Source organism: Schistocerca cancellata, unplaced genomic scaffold (assembly GCF_023864275.1).
Source record: "Schistocerca cancellata isolate TAMUIC-IGC-003103 unplaced genomic scaffold, iqSchCanc2.1 HiC_scaffold_716, whole genome shotgun sequence".
Lineage (NCBI taxonomy): Eukaryota > Metazoa > Arthropoda > Insecta > Orthoptera > Acrididae > Schistocerca > Schistocerca cancellata.
Window position 1 is genome coordinate 23,359 of NW_026046727.1, and position 14,861 is coordinate 38,219.

A 14,861-nucleotide genomic window follows, 5' to 3' on the forward strand; every position below is an offset into this window, starting at 1 on the left:
AGCACCTTTTCGCGCGCCCATGGCGAGGCGCGCATGTCAAAAGTCACAAGCCATTGCTTTATGCCTCGTTGTTACAGGGGTAGGAGGAAAAGCAAAGCTGTAAGTAGTAATATTTATTTACTTATTTCGCAAGTAAAGACCTGCTGCCTGTCATCATACAGCAGGTCATACATTGTGTGACTTTACACGTTATATCGTACGAAATTCAGTTTTATTACTAGTACTTTTTTCCTTGAAAATTTTACATAAGAACTGCAGGTAGTAATGACGGGAAGTAAACATTATCACGCTGAGTCGGTGAAGCCTTGTGGATAACAAAGTACAAAGTGTTTCGCTCCTTCGCAAACCCCAGAGGCGTCAATTTAGCTGTGGACGAAAGTAAATTAAATGCCCCGGGTGAGGATCGAACTCACGACCTTAAGATTATGAGACTTACGCGCTGCCTACTGCGCTACCGAGACAAGTGATCGCCACGTCTTCTGGAATCTCGGTAAGTACCAAATACCACTGGTAGAGAGTCTGCACTTCCTGGCTCATTTTTTTCTGTTGCTACACGTGCATTCCCGGCGCGACAGGCAACTTGCGATGCTAGGCCGACGCCAGTATGTACAATAGCACACAAGAGTCCAAACGAGCAGTCGTGCGCGCTGCATGTTTGGTTATTTCCACACGGAAATACCGCGGTTCATTCTTATGGCTCACGCAGTTCGAGTGCGAAAGACACGCAGCACCACTATCGGAGAAAAAACAAAATGATGCATCGGCCGGGAATCGAACCCGGGCCGCCCGCGTGGCAGGCGAGCATTCTACCACTGAACCACCGATGCTCAGCTTCCTGGTGCTTTCCGTGGCAGACGTCTGCGGGGAAAGTGGGACTGCCGTCCAGCGCCGTCGCATCCTCTCGAGAGAATGCTACAGACGCTGAATCCTGCACTGCACTGCTGCTTAAAAATGACGCCCGAACGCGATCGCCTAAGTACTCTTGTGGCGCACGCACGCGACGACTCTTGCCAAAGGACGCGAAATGTGCGTAGAGACGCTGTCTGGATGCGCTCGCCTACCACGTAATGCGCCTACAGCTACGACCACCTTGAGCCGCCGCCGACAGGCGGGAAGCAGACACAGCGCGGCGTGCGCGGGCGGAAACCGTGCGGTGGTGGTGTAATGGTCAGCATAGTTGCCTTCCAAGCAGTTGATCCGGGTTCGATTCCCGGCCACCGCAGCCGGCTTTTACTTTTGCGTATGAGTACTTTTGCCACGCGTCCTTCAATTAATGTTTCTTTCCCCATCTTACTCGCTGCAGGCCACCCTATAGCGTGTGCGTCGATTCCCCTTCAGTCTCGACTTGTCTCGACTTTGCTCAGCTGACGCGAGAGCTGACGCTCTCCAATCGGCCTATATAAAAAGGACAAGCACGCAAAACGACTGAGAGAGGTATGGCGAGGCGGGCGGGCACCACATTACTTATGCCTCAAGTAAATACCTGCTGCCTGTTATCATGTATTGTCTGATTTTACATGTTCTGTCAGACAAATTCAGTTTTATTACTAGTAGATTTTTCTTTTCTTTGTTGAAAATATTTCAACACGCTCCTTCATTTCACTGTGGCCGCACGGCGCGACCTGGCATACGGAGAGGCAAAATGTGGCGCCAGTGCCCTTGACCGAATAGCGCTGCAGCTCCGATACCGAAGAGGAAAGAGAAATACGAATTGAAACTATCGGCAGTGGCGTGTGTTCGCAGGCGGTCACCCGCCCAAGCACTGACAACGCCCAGCTTCGCGCAGTAGCGGTGATCGGACGAGAAACTGTGTGTTCACCGTGCTGTGACCAGTGAAGTGTTTTAGCGCGTCCCGACAAGTCGCGTTCTGGTCCCCTATCAGCTCCCACACAATGTGACGATTTCTTTGTCACCATACTTCCCCGCCGAAATCGGCGTTGCCTTTTTGAAAAAGTGAAATCGTAGTGGCCAGTGGGGGGATCGAACCCACGACCTTTGCGTTATTAGCACGACGCTCTAACCAACTGAGCTAACGGGCCTCGGTGCAGACAGTCTTCCATCGCTTCGCGGGAATTGCTCTGCGTATTGCCATGTAACATTTCTATGGTAGCAGTCCAACAGTGGACCAGCGTCTCTTCTCCCTTTATTCCGCTGCTCGTAGTAATTTCATTGCGTGCCCGTTTCTCTCGACTGTCTTCAGCTGACGTTTAAGAACCAGTAGCTATAACGCGAGGAGGACGTAAAACAGCCTTTCCCAGGGTCAAAACTTGTCGTGATTTCTTCCGAAAAAATTCCGTTCCGGTACCGGGAATCGAACCCGGGCCTCCTGGGTGAGAGCCAGGTATCCTAGCCACTAGACCACACCGGACGGGCACATTCTTCTCGGCGTTTACACCCGGTCCACTCGCTTTCCGTGTCGCACTTTCCCTGTTTGCGAGCACCTTTTCGCGCGCCCATGGCGAGGCGCGCATGTCAAAAGTCACAAGCCATTGCTTTATGCCTCGTTGTTACAGGGGTAGGAGGAAAAGCAAAGCTGTAAGTAGTAATATTTATTTACTTATTTCGCAAGTAAAGACCTGCTGCCTGTCATCATACAGCAGGTCATACATTGTGTGACTTTACACGTTATATCGTACGAAATTCAGTTTTATTACTAGTACTTTTTTCCTTGAAAATTTTACATAAGAACTGCAGGTAGTAATGACGGGAAGTAAACATTATCACGCTGAGTCGGTGAAGCCTTGTGGATAACAAAGTACAAAGTGTTTCGCTCCTTCGCAAACCCCAGAGGCGTCAATTTAGCTGTGGACGAAAGTAAATTAAATGCCCCGGGTGAGGATCGAACTCACGACCTTAAGATTATGAGACTTACGCGCTGCCTACTGCGCTACCGAGACAAGTGATCGCCACGTCTTCTGGAATCTCGGTAAGTACCAAATACCACTGGTAGAGAGTCTGCACTTCCTGGCTCATTTTTTTCTGTTGCTACACGTGCATTCCCGGCGCGACAGGCAACTTGCGATGCTAGGCCGACGCCAGTATGTACAATAGCACACAAGAGTCCAAACGAGCAGTCGTGCGCGCTGCATGTTTGGTTATTTCCACACGGAAATACCGCGGTTCATTCTTATGGCTCACGCAGTTCGAGTGCGAAAGACACGCAGCACCACTATCGGAGAAAAAACAAAATGATGCATCGGCCGGGAATCGAACCCGGGCCGCCCGCGTGGCAGGCGAGCATTCTACCACTGAACCACCGATGCTCAGCTTCCTGGTGCTTTCCGTGGCAGACGTCTGCGGGGAAAGTGGGACTGCCGTCCAGCGCCGTCGCATCCTCTCGAGAGAATGCTACAGACGCTGAATCCTGCACTGCACTGCTGCTTAAAAATGACGCCCGAACGCGATCGCCTAAGTACTCTTGTGGCGCACGCACGCGACGACTCTTGCCAAAGGACGCGAAATGTGCGTAGAGACGCTGTCTGGATGCGCTCGCCTACCACGTAATGCGCCTACAGCTACGACCACCTTGAGCCGCCGCCGACAGGCGGGAAGCAGACACAGCGCGGCGTGCGCGGGCGGAAACCGTGCGGTGGTGGTGTAATGGTCAGCATAGTTGCCTTCCAAGCAGTTGATCCGGGTTCGATTCCCGGCCACCGCAGCCGGCTTTTACTTTTGCGTATGAGTACTTTTGCCACGCGTCCTTCAATTAATGTTTCTTTCCCCATCTTACTCGCTGCAGGCCACCCTATAGCGTGTGCGTCGATTCCCCTTCAGTCTCGACTTGTCTCGACTTTGCTCAGCTGACGCGAGAGCTGACGCTCTCCAATCGGCCTATATAAAAAGGACAAGCACGCAAAACGACTGAGAGAGGTATGGCGAGGCGGGCGGGCACCACATTACTTATGCCTCAAGTAAATACCTGCTGCCTGTTATCATGTATTGTCTGATTTTACATGTTCTGTCAGACAAATTCAGTTTTATTACTAGTAGATTTTTTTTTTCTTTGTTGAAAATATTTCAACACGCTCCTTCATTTCACTGTGGCCGCACGGCGCGACCTGGCATACGGAGAGGCAAAATGTGGCGCCAGTGCCCTTGACCGAATAGCGCTGCAGCTCCGATACCGAAGAGGAAAGAGAAATACGAATTGAAACTATCGGCAGTGGCGTGTGTTCGCAGGCGGTCACCCGCCCAAGCACTGACAACGCCCAGCTTCGCGCAGTAGCGGTGATCGGACGAGAAACTGTGTGTTCACCGTGCTGTGACCAGTGAAGTGTTTTAGCGCGTCCCGACAAGTCGCGTTCTGGTCCCCTATCAGCTCCCACACAATGTGACGATTTCTTTGTCACCATACTTCCCCGCCGAAATCGGCGTTGCCTTTTTGAAAAAGTGAAATCGTAGTGGCCAGTGGGGGGATCGAACCCACGACCTTTGCGTTATTAGCACGACGCTCTAACCAACTGAGCTAACGGGCCTCGGTGCAGACAGTCTTCCATCGCTTCGCGGGAATTGCTCTGCGTATTGCCATGTAACATTTCTATGGTAGCAGTCCAACAGTGGACCAGCGTCTCTTCTCCCTTTATTCCGCTGCTCGTAGTAATTTCATTGCGTGCCCGTTTCTCTCGACTGTCTTCAGCTGACGTTTAAGAACCAGTAGCTATAACGCGAGGAGGACGTAAAACAGCCTTTCCCAGGGTCAAAACTTGTCGTGATTTCTTCCGAAAAAATTCCGTTCCGGTACCGGGAATCGAACCCGGGCCTCCTGGGTGAGAGCCAGGTATCCTAGCCACTAGACCACACCGGACGGGCACATTCTTCTCGGCGTTTACACCCGGTCCACTCGCTTTCCGTGTCGCACTTTCCCTGTTTGCGAGCACCTTTTCGCGCGCCCATGGCGAGGCGCGCATGTCAAAAGTCACAAGCCATTGCTTTATGCCTCGTTGTTACAGGGGTAGGAGGAAAAGCAAAGCTGTAAGTAGTAATATTTATTTACTTATTTCGCAAGTAAAGACCTGCTGCCTGTCATCATACAGCAGGTCATACATTGTGTGACTTTACACGTTATATCGTACGAAATTCAGTTTTATTACTAGTACTTTTTTCCTTGAAAATTTTACATAAGAACTGCAGGTAGTAATGACGGGAAGTAAACATTATCACGCTGAGTCGGTGAAGCCTTGTGGATAACAAAGTACAAAGTGTTTCGCTCCTTCGCAAACCCCAGAGGCGTCAATTTAGCTGTGGACGAAAGTAAATTAAATGCCCCGGGTGAGGATCGAACTCACGACCTTAAGATTATGAGACTTACGCGCTGCCTACTGCGCTACCGAGACAAGTGATCGCCACGTCTTCTGGAATCTCGGTAAGTACCAAATACCACTGGTAGAGAGTCTGCACTTCCTGGCTCATTTTTTTCTGTTGCTACACGTGCATTCCCGGCGCGACAGGCAACTTGCGATGCTAGGCCGACGCCAGTATGTACAATAGCACACAAGAGTCCAAACGAGCAGTCGTGCGCGCTGCATGTTTGGTTATTTCCACACGGAAATACCGCGGTTCATTCTTATGGCTCACGCAGTTCGAGTGCGAAAGACACGCAGCACCACTATCGGAGAAAAAACAAAATGATGCATCGGCCGGGAATCGAACCCGGGCCGCCCGCGTGGCAGGCGAGCATTCTACCACTGAACCACCGATGCTCAGCTTCCTGGTGCTTTCCGTGGCAGACGTCTGCGGGGAAAGTGGGACTGCCGTCCAGCGCCGTCGCATCCTCTCGAGAGAATGCTACAGACGCTGAATCCTGCACTGCACTGCTGCTTAAAAATGACGCCCGAACGCGATCGCCTAAGTACTCTTGTGGCGCACGCACGCGACGACTCTTGCCAAAGGACGCGAAATGTGCGTAGAGACGCTGTCTGGATGCGCTCGCCTACCACGTAATGCGCCTACAGCTACGACCACCTTGAGCCGCCGCCGACAGGCGGGAAGCAGACACAGCGCGGCGTGCGCGGGCGGAAACCGTGCGGTGGTGGTGTAATGGTCAGCATAGTTGCCTTCCAAGCAGTTGATCCGGGTTCGATTCCCGGCCACCGCAGCCGGCTTTTACTTTTGCGTATGAGTACTTTTGCCACGCGTCCTTCAATTAATGTTTCTTTCCCCATCTTACTCGCTGCAGGCCACCCTATAGCGTGTGCGTCGATTCCCCTTCAGTCTCGACTTGTCTCGACTTTGCTCAGCTGACGCGAGAGCTGACGCTCTCCAATCGGCCTATATAAAAAGGACAAGCACGCAAAACGACTGAGAGAGGTATGGCGAGGCGGGCGGGCACCACATTACTTATGCCTCAAGTAAATACCTGCTGCCTGTTATCATGTATTGTCTGATTTTACATGTTCTGTCAGACAAATTCAGTTTTATTACTAGTAGATTTTTTTTTTCTTTGTTGAAAATATTTCAACACGCTCCTTCATTTCACTGTGGCCGCACGGCGCGACCTGGCATACGGAGAGGCAAAATGTGGCGCCAGTGCCCTTGACCGAATAGCGCTGCAGCTCCGATACCGAAGAGGAAAGAGAAATACGAATTGAAACTATCGGCAGTGGCGTGTGTTCGCAGGCGGTCACCCGCCCAAGCACTGACAACGCCCAGCTTCGCGCAGTAGCGGTGATCGGACGAGAAACTGTGTGTTCACCGTGCTGTGACCAGTGAAGTGTTTTAGCGCGTCCCGACAAGTCGCGTTCTGGTCCCCTATCAGCTCCCACACAATGTGACGATTTCTTTGTCACCATACTTCCCCGCCGAAATCGGCGTTGCCTTTTTGAAAAAGTGAAATCGTAGTGGCCAGTGGGGGGATCGAACCCACGACCTTTGCGTTATTAGCACGACGCTCTAACCAACTGAGCTAACGGGCCTCGGTGCAGACAGTCTTCCATCGCTTCGCGGGAATTGCTCTGCGTATTGCCATGTAACATTTCTATGGTAGCAGTCCAACAGTGGACCAGCGTCTCTTCTCCCTTTATTCCGCTGCTCGTAGTAATTTCATTGCGTGCCCGTTTCTCTCGACTGTCTTCAGCTGACGTTTAAGAACCAGTAGCTATAACGCGAGGAGGACGTAAAACAGCCTTTCCCAGGGTCAAAACTTGTCGTGATTTCTTCCGAAAAAATTCCGTTCCGGTACCGGGAATCGAACCCGGGCCTCCTGGGTGAGAGCCAGGTATCCTAGCCACTAGACCACACCGGACGGGCACATTCTTCTCGGCGTTTACACCCGGTCCACTCGCTTTCCGTGTCGCACTTTCCCTGTTTGCGAGCACCTTTTCGCGCGCCCATGGCGAGGCGCGCATGTCAAAAGTCACAAGCCATTGCTTTATGCCTCGTTGTTACAGGGGTAGGAGGAAAAGCAAAGCTGTAAGTAGTAATATTTATTTACTTATTTCGCAAGTAAAGACCTGCTGCCTGTCATCATACAGCAGGTCATACATTGTGTGACTTTACACGTTATATCGTACGAAATTCAGTTTTATTACTAGTACTTTTTTCCTTGAAAATTTTACATAAGAACTGCAGGTAGTAATGACGGGAAGTAAACATTATCACGCTGAGTCGGTGAAGCCTTGTGGATAACAAAGTACAAAGTGTTTCGCTCCTTCGCAAACCCCAGAGGCGTCAATTTAGCTGTGGACGAAAGTAAATTAAATGCCCCGGGTGAGGATCGAACTCACGACCTTAAGATTATGAGACTTACGCGCTGCCTACTGCGCTACCGAGACAAGTGATCGCCACGTCTTCTGGAATCTCGGTAAGTACCAAATACCACTGGTAGAGAGTCTGCACTTCCTGGCTCATTTTTTTCTGTTGCTACACGTGCATTCCCGGCGCGACAGGCAACTTGCGATGCTAGGCCGACGCCAGTATGTACAATAGCACACAAGAGTCCAAACGAGCAGTCGTGCGCGCTGCATGTTTGGTTATTTCCACACGGAAATACCGCGGTTCATTCTTATGGCTCACGCAGTTCGAGTGCGAAAGACACGCAGCACCACTATCGGAGAAAAAACAAAATGATGCATCGGCCGGGAATCGAACCCGGGCCGCCCGCGTGGCAGGCGAGCATTCTACCACTGAACCACCGATGCTCAGCTTCCTGGTGCTTTCCGTGGCAGACGTCTGCGGGGAAAGTGGGACTGCCGTCCAGCGCCGTCGCATCCTCTCGAGAGAATGCTACAGACGCTGAATCCTGCACTGCACTGCTGCTTAAAAATGACGCCCGAACGCGATCGCCTAAGTACTCTTGTGGCGCACGCACGCGACGACTCTTGCCAAAGGACGCGAAATGTGCGTAGAGACGCTGTCTGGATGCGCTCGCCTACCACGTAATGCGCCTACAGCTACGACCACCTTGAGCCGCCGCCGACAGGCGGGAAGCAGACACAGCGCGGCGTGCGCGGGCGGAAACCGTGCGGTGGTGGTGTAATGGTCAGCATAGTTGCCTTCCAAGCAGTTGATCCGGGTTCGATTCCCGGCCACCGCAGCCGGCTTTTACTTTTGCGTATGAGTACTTTTGCCACGCGTCCTTCAATTAATGTTTCTTTCCCCATCTTACTCGCTGCAGGCCACCCTATAGCGTGTGCGTCGATTCCCCTTCAGTCTCGACTTGTCTCGACTTTGCTCAGCTGACGCGAGAGCTGACGCTCTCCAATCGGCCTATATAAAAAGGACAAGCACGCAAAACGACTGAGAGAGGTATGGCGAGGCGGGCGGGCACCACATTACTTATGCCTCAAGTAAATACCTGCTGCCTGTTATCATGTATTGTCTGATTTTACATGTTCTGTCAGACAAATTCAGTTTTATTACTAGTAGATTTTTTTTTTCTTTGTTGAAAATATTTCAACACGCTCCTTCATTTCACTGTGGCCGCACGGCGCGACCTGGCATACGGAGAGGCAAAATGTGGCGCCAGTGCCCTTGACCGAATAGCGCTGCAGCTCCGATACCGAAGAGGAAAGAGAAATACGAATTGAAACTATCGGCAGTGGCGTGTGTTCGCAGGCGGTCACCCGCCCAAGCACTGACAACGCCCAGCTTCGCGCAGTAGCGGTGATCGGACGAGAAACTGTGTGTTCACCGTGCTGTGACCAGTGAAGTGTTTTAGCGCGTCCCGACAAGTCGCGTTCTGGTCCCCTATCAGCTCCCACACAATGTGACGATTTCTTTGTCACCATACTTCCCCGCCGAAATCGGCGTTGCCTTTTTGAAAAAGTGAAATCGTAGTGGCCAGTGGGGGGATCGAACCCACGACCTTTGCGTTATTAGCACGACGCTCTAACCAACTGAGCTAACGGGCCTCGGTGCAGACAGTCTTCCATCGCTTCGCGGGAATTGCTCTGCGTATTGCCATGTAACATTTCTATGGTAGCAGTCCAACAGTGGACCAGCGTCTCTTCTCCCTTTATTCCGCTGCTCGTAGTAATTTCATTGCGTGCCCGTTTCTCTCGACTGTCTTCAGCTGACGTTTAAGAACCAGTAGCTATAACGCGAGGAGGACGTAAAACAGCCTTTCCCAGGGTCAAAACTTGTCGTGATTTCTTCCGAAAAAATTCCGTTCCGGTACCGGGAATCGAACCCGGGCCTCCTGGGTGAGAGCCAGGTATCCTAGCCACTAGACCACACCGGACGGGCACATTCTTCTCGGCGTTTACACCCGGTCCACTCGCTTTCCGTGTCGCACTTTCCCTGTTTGCGAGCACCTTTTCGCGCGCCCATGGCGAGGCGCGCATGTCAAAAGTCACAAGCCATTGCTTTATGCCTCGTTGTTACAGGGGTAGGAGGAAAAGCAAAGCTGTAAGTAGTAATATTTATTTACTTATTTCGCAAGTAAAGACCTGCTGCCTGTCATCATACAGCAGGTCATACATTGTGTGACTTTACACGTTATATCGTACGAAATTCAGTTTTATTACTAGTACTTTTTTCCTTGAAAATTTTACATAAGAACTGCAGGTAGTAATGACGGGAAGTAAACATTATCACGCTGAGTCGGTGAAGCCTTGTGGATAACAAAGTACAAAGTGTTTCGCTCCTTCGCAAACCCCAGAGGCGTCAATTTAGCTGTGGACGAAAGTAAATTAAATGCACCGGGTGAGGATCGAACTCACGACCTTAAGATTATGAGACTTACGCGCTGCCTACTGCGCTACCGAGACAAGTGATCGCCACGTCTTCTGGAATCTCGGTAAGTACCAAATACCACTGGTAGAGAGTCTGCACTTCCTGGCTCATTTTTTTCTGTTGCTACACGTGCATTCCCGGCGCGACAGGCAACTTGCGATGCTAGGCCGACGCCAGTATGTACAATAGCACACAAGAGTCCAAACGAGCAGTCGTGCGCGCTGCATGTTTGGTTATTTCCACACGGAAATACCGCGGTTCATTCTTATGGCTCACGCAGTTCGAGTGCGAAAGACACGCAGCACCACTATCGGAGAAAAAACAAAATGATGCATCGGCCGGGAATCGAACCCGGGCCGCCCGCGTGGCAGGCGAGCATTCTACCACTGAACCACCGATGCTCAGCTTCCTGGTGCTTTCCGTGGCAGACGTCTGCGGGGAAAGTGGGACTGCCGTCCAGCGCCGTCGCATCCTCTCGAGAGAATGCTACAGACGCTGAATCCTGCACTGCACTGCTGCTTAAAAATGACGCCCGAACGCGATCGCCTAAGTACTCTTGTGGCGCACGCACGCGACGACTCTTGCCAAAGGACGCGAAATGTGCGTAGAGACGCTGTCTGGATGCGCTCGCCTACCACGTAATGCGCCTACAGCTACGACCACCTTGAGCCGCCGCCGACAGGCGGGAAGCAGACACAGCGCGGCGTGCGCGGGCGGAAACCGTGCGGTGGTGGTGTAATGGTCAGCATAGTTGCCTTCCAAGCAGTTGATCCGGGTTCGATTCCCGGCCACCGCAGCCGGCTTTTACTTTTGCGTATGAGTACTTTTGCCACGCGTCCTTCAATTAATGTTTCTTTCCCCATCTTACTCGCTGCAGGCCACCCTATAGCGTGTGCGTCGATTCCCCTTCAGTCTCGACTTGTCTCGACTTTGCTCAGCTGACGCGAGAGCTGACGCTCTCCAATCGGCCTATATAAAAAGGACAAGCACGCAAAACGACTGAGAGAGGTATGGCGAGGCGGGCGGGCACCACATTACTTATGCCTCAAGTAAATACCTGCTGCCTGTTATCATGTATTGTCTGATTTTACATGTTCTGTCAGACAAATTCAGTTTTATTACTAGTAGATTTTTTTTTTCTTTGTTGAAAATATTTCAACACGCTCCTTCATTTCACTGTGGCCGCACGGCGCGACCTGGCATACGGAGAGGCAAAATGTGGCGCCAGTGCCCTTGACCGAATAGCGCTGCAGCTCCGATACCGAAGAGGAAAGAGAAATACGAATTGAAACTATCGGCAGTGGCGTGTGTTCGCAGGCGGTCACCCGCCCAAGCACTGACAACGCCCAGCTTCGCGCAGTAGCGGTGATCGGACGAGAAACTGTGTGTTCACCGTGCTGTGACCAGTGAAGTGTTTTAGCGCGTCCCGACAAGTCGCGTTCTGGTCCCCTATCAGCTCCCACACAATGTGACGATTTCTTTGTCACCATACTTCCCCGCCGAAATCGGCGTTGCCTTTTTGAAAAAGTGAAATCGTAGTGGCCAGTGGGGGGATCGAACCCACGACCTTTGCGTTATTAGCACGACGCTCTAACCAACTGAGCTAACGGGCCTCGGTGCAGACAGTCTTCCATCGCTTCGCGGGAATTGCTCTGCGTATTGCCATGTAACATTTCTATGGTAGCAGTCCAACAGTGGACCAGCGTCTCTTCTCCCTTTATTCCGCTGCTCGTAGTAATTTCATTGCGTGCCCGTTTCTCTCGACTGTCTTCAGCTGACGTTTAAGAACCAGTAGCTATAACGCGAGGAGGACGTAAAACAGCCTTTCCCAGGGTCAAAACTTGTCGTGATTTCTTCCGAAAAAATTCCGTTCCGGTACCGGGAATCGAACCCGGGCCTCCTGGGTGAGAGCCAGGTATCCTAGCCACTAGACCACACCGGACGGGCACATTCTTCTCGGCGTTTACACCCGGTCCACTCGCTTTCCGTGTCGCACTTTCCCTGTTTGCGAGCACCTTTTCGCGCGCCCATGGCGAGGCGCGCATGTCAAAAGTCACAAGCCATTGCTTTATGCCTCGTTGTTACAGGGGTAGGAGGAAAAGCAAAGCTGTAAGTAGTAATATTTATTTACTTATTTCGCAAGTAAAGACCTGCTGCCTGTCATCATACAGCAGGTCATACATTGTGTGACTTTACACGTTATATCGTACGAAATTCAGTTTTATTACTAGTACTTTTTTCCTTGAAAATTTTACATAAGAACTGCAGGTAGTAATGACGGGAAGTAAACATTATCACGCTGAGTCGGTGAAGCCTTGTGGATAACAAAGTACAAAGTGTTTCGCTCCTTCGCAAACCCCAGAGGCGTCAATTTAGCTGTGGACGAAAGTAAATTAAATGCACCGGGTGAGGATCGAACTCACGACCTTAAGATTATGAGACTTACGCGCTGCCTACTGCGCTACCGAGACAAGTGATCGCCACGTCTTCTGGAATCTCGGTAAGTACCAAATACCACTGGTAGAGAGTCTGCACTTCCTGGCTCATTTTTTTCTGTTGCTACACGTGCATTCCCGGCGCGACAGGCAACTTGCGATGCTAGGCCGACGCCAGTATGTACAATAGCACACAAGAGTCCAAACGAGCAGTCGTGCGCGCTGCATGTTTGGTTATTTCCACACGGAAATACCGCGGTTCATTCTTATGGCTCACGCAGTTCGAGTGCGAAAGACACGCAGCACCACTATCGGAGAAAAAACAAAATGATGCATCGGCCGGGAATCGAACCCGGGCCGCCCGCGTGGCAGGCGAGCATTCTACCACTGAACCACCGATGCTCAGCTTCCTGGTGCTTTCCGTGGCAGACGTCTGCGGGGAAAGTGGGACTGCCGTCCAGCGCCGTCGCATCCTCTCGAGAGAATGCTACAGACGCTGAATCCTGCACTGCACTGCTGCTTAAAAATGACGCCCGAACGCGATCGCCTAAGTACTCTTGTGGCGCACGCACGCGACGACTCTTGCCAAAGGACGCGAAATGTGCGTAGAGACGCTGTCTGGATGCGCTCGCCTACCACGTAATGCGCCTACAGCTACGACCACCTTGAGCCGCCGCCGACAGGCGGGAAGCAGACACAGCGCGGCGTGCGCGGGCGGAAACCGTGCGGTGGTGGTGTAATGGTCAGCATAGTTGCCTTCCAAGCAGTTGATCCGGGTTCGATTCCCGGCCACCGCAGCCGGCTTTTACTTTTGCGTATGAGTACTTTTGCCACGCGTCCTTCAATTAATGTTTCTTTCCCCATCTTACTCGCTGCAGGCCACCCTATAGCGTGTGCGTCGATTCCCCTTCAGTCTCGACTTGTCTCGACTTTGCTCAGCTGACGCGAGAGCTGACGCTCTCCAATCGGCCTATATAAAAAGGACAAGCACGCAAAACGACTGAGAGAGGTATGGCGAGGCGGGCGGGCACCACATTACTTATGCCTCAAGTAAATACCTGCTGCCTGTTATCATGTATTGTCTGATTTTACATGTTCTGTCAGACAAATTCAGTTTTATTACTAGTAGATTTTTTTTTTTCTTTGTTGAAAATATTTCAACACGCTCCTTCATTTCACTGTGGCCGCACGGCGCGACCTGGCATACGGAGAGGCAAAATGTGGCGCCAGTGCTTTGACCGAATAGCGCTGCAGCTCCGATACCGAAGAGGAAAGAGAAATACGAATTGAAACTATCGGCAGTGGCGTGTGTTCGCAGGCGGTCACCCGCCCAAGCACTGACAACGCCCAGCTTCGCGCAGTAGCGGTGATCGGACGAGAAACTGTGTGTTCACCGTGCTGTGACCAGTGAAGTGTTTTAGCGCGTCCCGACAAGTCGCGTTCTGGTCCCCTATCAGCTCCCACACAATGTGACGATTTCTTTGTCACCATACTTCCCCGCCGAAATCGGCGTTGCCTTTTTGAAAAAGTGAAATCGTAGTGGCCAGTGGGGGGATCGAACCCACGACCTTTGCGTTATTAGCACGACGCTCTAACCAACTGAGCTAACGGGCCTCGGTGCAGACAGTCTTCCATCGCTTCGCGGGAATTGCTCTGCGTATTGCCATGTAACATTTCTATGGTAGCAGTCCAACAGTGGACCAGCGTCTCTTCTCCCTTTATTCCGCTGCTCGTAGTAATTTCATTGCGTGCCCGTTTCTCTCGACTGTCTTCAGCTGACGTTTAAGAACCAGTAGCTATAACGCGAGGAGGACGTAAAACAGCCTTTCCCAGGGTCAAAACTTGTCGTGATTTCTTCCGAAAAAATTCCGTTCCGGTACCGGGAATCGAACCCGGGCCTCCTGGGTGAGAGCCAGGTATCCTAGCCACTAGACCACACCGGACGGGCACATTCTTCTCGGCGTTTACACCCGGTCCACTCGCTTTCCGTGTCGCACTTTCCCTGTTTGCGAGCACCTTTTCGCGCGCCCATGGCGAGGCGCGCATGTCAAAAGTCACAAGCCATTGCTTTATGCCTCGTTGTTACAGGGGTAGGAGGAAAAGCAAAGCTGTAAGTAGTAATATTTATTTACTTATTTCGCAAGTAAAGACCTGCTGCCTGTCATCATACAGCAGGTCATACATTGTGTGACTTTACACGTTATATCGTACGAAATTCAGTTTTATTACTAGTACTTTTTTCCTTGAAAATTTTAC

The 14,861-nt window shown here is 51.5% G+C and overlaps 28 non-coding genes across 28 annotated transcripts; 6 read left to right on the top strand and 22 right to left on the bottom strand.

Annotated features, from left to right (window-relative positions):
• Positions 1-388: 388 nt before the first annotated feature.
• Positions 389-461, bottom strand: Trnam-cau (transfer RNA methionine (anticodon CAU)). The gene has a single exon. It is a non-coding gene; the product is annotated as a tRNA-Met (tRNA).
• Positions 462-756: 295 nt separating this feature from the next.
• Positions 757-827, bottom strand: Trnag-gcc (transfer RNA glycine (anticodon GCC)). The gene has a single exon. It is a non-coding gene; the product is annotated as a tRNA-Gly (tRNA).
• Positions 828-1,150: 323 nt separating this feature from the next.
• Positions 1,151-1,222, top strand: Trnag-ucc (transfer RNA glycine (anticodon UCC)). Its single transcript has one exon. It is a non-coding gene; the product is annotated as a tRNA-Gly (tRNA).
• Positions 1,223-1,965: 743 nt separating this feature from the next.
• On the bottom strand, positions 1,966-2,039 carry Trnai-aau (transfer RNA isoleucine (anticodon AAU)). Its single transcript has one exon. It is a non-coding gene; the product is annotated as a tRNA-Ile (tRNA).
• A 257-nt stretch (positions 2,040-2,296) lies between these two features.
• Trnae-cuc (transfer RNA glutamic acid (anticodon CUC)) lies at positions 2,297-2,368 on the bottom strand. The gene has a single exon. It is a non-coding gene; the product is annotated as a tRNA-Glu (tRNA).
• A 456-nt stretch (positions 2,369-2,824) lies between these two features.
• Trnam-cau (transfer RNA methionine (anticodon CAU)) lies at positions 2,825-2,897 on the bottom strand. The gene has a single exon. It is a non-coding gene; the product is annotated as a tRNA-Met (tRNA).
• A 295-nt stretch (positions 2,898-3,192) lies between these two features.
• Trnag-gcc (transfer RNA glycine (anticodon GCC)) lies at positions 3,193-3,263 on the bottom strand. Its single transcript has one exon. It is a non-coding gene; the product is annotated as a tRNA-Gly (tRNA).
• A 323-nt stretch (positions 3,264-3,586) lies between these two features.
• Trnag-ucc (transfer RNA glycine (anticodon UCC)) lies at positions 3,587-3,658 on the top strand. The gene has a single exon. It is a non-coding gene; the product is annotated as a tRNA-Gly (tRNA).
• Positions 3,659-4,401: 743 nt separating this feature from the next.
• Positions 4,402-4,475, bottom strand: Trnai-aau (transfer RNA isoleucine (anticodon AAU)). Its single transcript has one exon. It is a non-coding gene; the product is annotated as a tRNA-Ile (tRNA).
• Positions 4,476-4,732: 257 nt separating this feature from the next.
• On the bottom strand, positions 4,733-4,804 carry Trnae-cuc (transfer RNA glutamic acid (anticodon CUC)). The gene has a single exon. It is a non-coding gene; the product is annotated as a tRNA-Glu (tRNA).
• A 456-nt stretch (positions 4,805-5,260) lies between these two features.
• Positions 5,261-5,333, bottom strand: Trnam-cau (transfer RNA methionine (anticodon CAU)). Its single transcript has one exon. It is a non-coding gene; the product is annotated as a tRNA-Met (tRNA).
• Positions 5,334-5,628: 295 nt separating this feature from the next.
• Trnag-gcc (transfer RNA glycine (anticodon GCC)) lies at positions 5,629-5,699 on the bottom strand. Its single transcript has one exon. It is a non-coding gene; the product is annotated as a tRNA-Gly (tRNA).
• Positions 5,700-6,022: 323 nt separating this feature from the next.
• Positions 6,023-6,094, top strand: Trnag-ucc (transfer RNA glycine (anticodon UCC)). Its single transcript has one exon. It is a non-coding gene; the product is annotated as a tRNA-Gly (tRNA).
• A 743-nt stretch (positions 6,095-6,837) lies between these two features.
• On the bottom strand, positions 6,838-6,911 carry Trnai-aau (transfer RNA isoleucine (anticodon AAU)). Its single transcript has one exon. It is a non-coding gene; the product is annotated as a tRNA-Ile (tRNA).
• Positions 6,912-7,168: 257 nt separating this feature from the next.
• On the bottom strand, positions 7,169-7,240 carry Trnae-cuc (transfer RNA glutamic acid (anticodon CUC)). The gene has a single exon. It is a non-coding gene; the product is annotated as a tRNA-Glu (tRNA).
• A 456-nt stretch (positions 7,241-7,696) lies between these two features.
• Positions 7,697-7,769, bottom strand: Trnam-cau (transfer RNA methionine (anticodon CAU)). Its single transcript has one exon. It is a non-coding gene; the product is annotated as a tRNA-Met (tRNA).
• A 295-nt stretch (positions 7,770-8,064) lies between these two features.
• Trnag-gcc (transfer RNA glycine (anticodon GCC)) lies at positions 8,065-8,135 on the bottom strand. The gene has a single exon. It is a non-coding gene; the product is annotated as a tRNA-Gly (tRNA).
• Positions 8,136-8,458: 323 nt separating this feature from the next.
• Positions 8,459-8,530, top strand: Trnag-ucc (transfer RNA glycine (anticodon UCC)). Its single transcript has one exon. It is a non-coding gene; the product is annotated as a tRNA-Gly (tRNA).
• Positions 8,531-9,273: 743 nt separating this feature from the next.
• On the bottom strand, positions 9,274-9,347 carry Trnai-aau (transfer RNA isoleucine (anticodon AAU)). Its single transcript has one exon. It is a non-coding gene; the product is annotated as a tRNA-Ile (tRNA).
• Positions 9,348-9,604: 257 nt separating this feature from the next.
• Positions 9,605-9,676, bottom strand: Trnae-cuc (transfer RNA glutamic acid (anticodon CUC)). The gene has a single exon. It is a non-coding gene; the product is annotated as a tRNA-Glu (tRNA).
• An 824-nt stretch (positions 9,677-10,500) lies between these two features.
• On the bottom strand, positions 10,501-10,571 carry Trnag-gcc (transfer RNA glycine (anticodon GCC)). Its single transcript has one exon. It is a non-coding gene; the product is annotated as a tRNA-Gly (tRNA).
• A 323-nt stretch (positions 10,572-10,894) lies between these two features.
• Trnag-ucc (transfer RNA glycine (anticodon UCC)) lies at positions 10,895-10,966 on the top strand. The gene has a single exon. It is a non-coding gene; the product is annotated as a tRNA-Gly (tRNA).
• A 743-nt stretch (positions 10,967-11,709) lies between these two features.
• On the bottom strand, positions 11,710-11,783 carry Trnai-aau (transfer RNA isoleucine (anticodon AAU)). Its single transcript has one exon. It is a non-coding gene; the product is annotated as a tRNA-Ile (tRNA).
• A 257-nt stretch (positions 11,784-12,040) lies between these two features.
• Trnae-cuc (transfer RNA glutamic acid (anticodon CUC)) lies at positions 12,041-12,112 on the bottom strand. The gene has a single exon. It is a non-coding gene; the product is annotated as a tRNA-Glu (tRNA).
• Positions 12,113-12,936: 824 nt separating this feature from the next.
• Positions 12,937-13,007, bottom strand: Trnag-gcc (transfer RNA glycine (anticodon GCC)). The gene has a single exon. It is a non-coding gene; the product is annotated as a tRNA-Gly (tRNA).
• Positions 13,008-13,330: 323 nt separating this feature from the next.
• Positions 13,331-13,402, top strand: Trnag-ucc (transfer RNA glycine (anticodon UCC)). Its single transcript has one exon. It is a non-coding gene; the product is annotated as a tRNA-Gly (tRNA).
• Positions 13,403-14,145: 743 nt separating this feature from the next.
• Positions 14,146-14,219, bottom strand: Trnai-aau (transfer RNA isoleucine (anticodon AAU)). Its single transcript has one exon. It is a non-coding gene; the product is annotated as a tRNA-Ile (tRNA).
• Positions 14,220-14,476: 257 nt separating this feature from the next.
• On the bottom strand, positions 14,477-14,548 carry Trnae-cuc (transfer RNA glutamic acid (anticodon CUC)). The gene has a single exon. It is a non-coding gene; the product is annotated as a tRNA-Glu (tRNA).
• Positions 14,549-14,861: the final 313 nt, after the last annotated feature.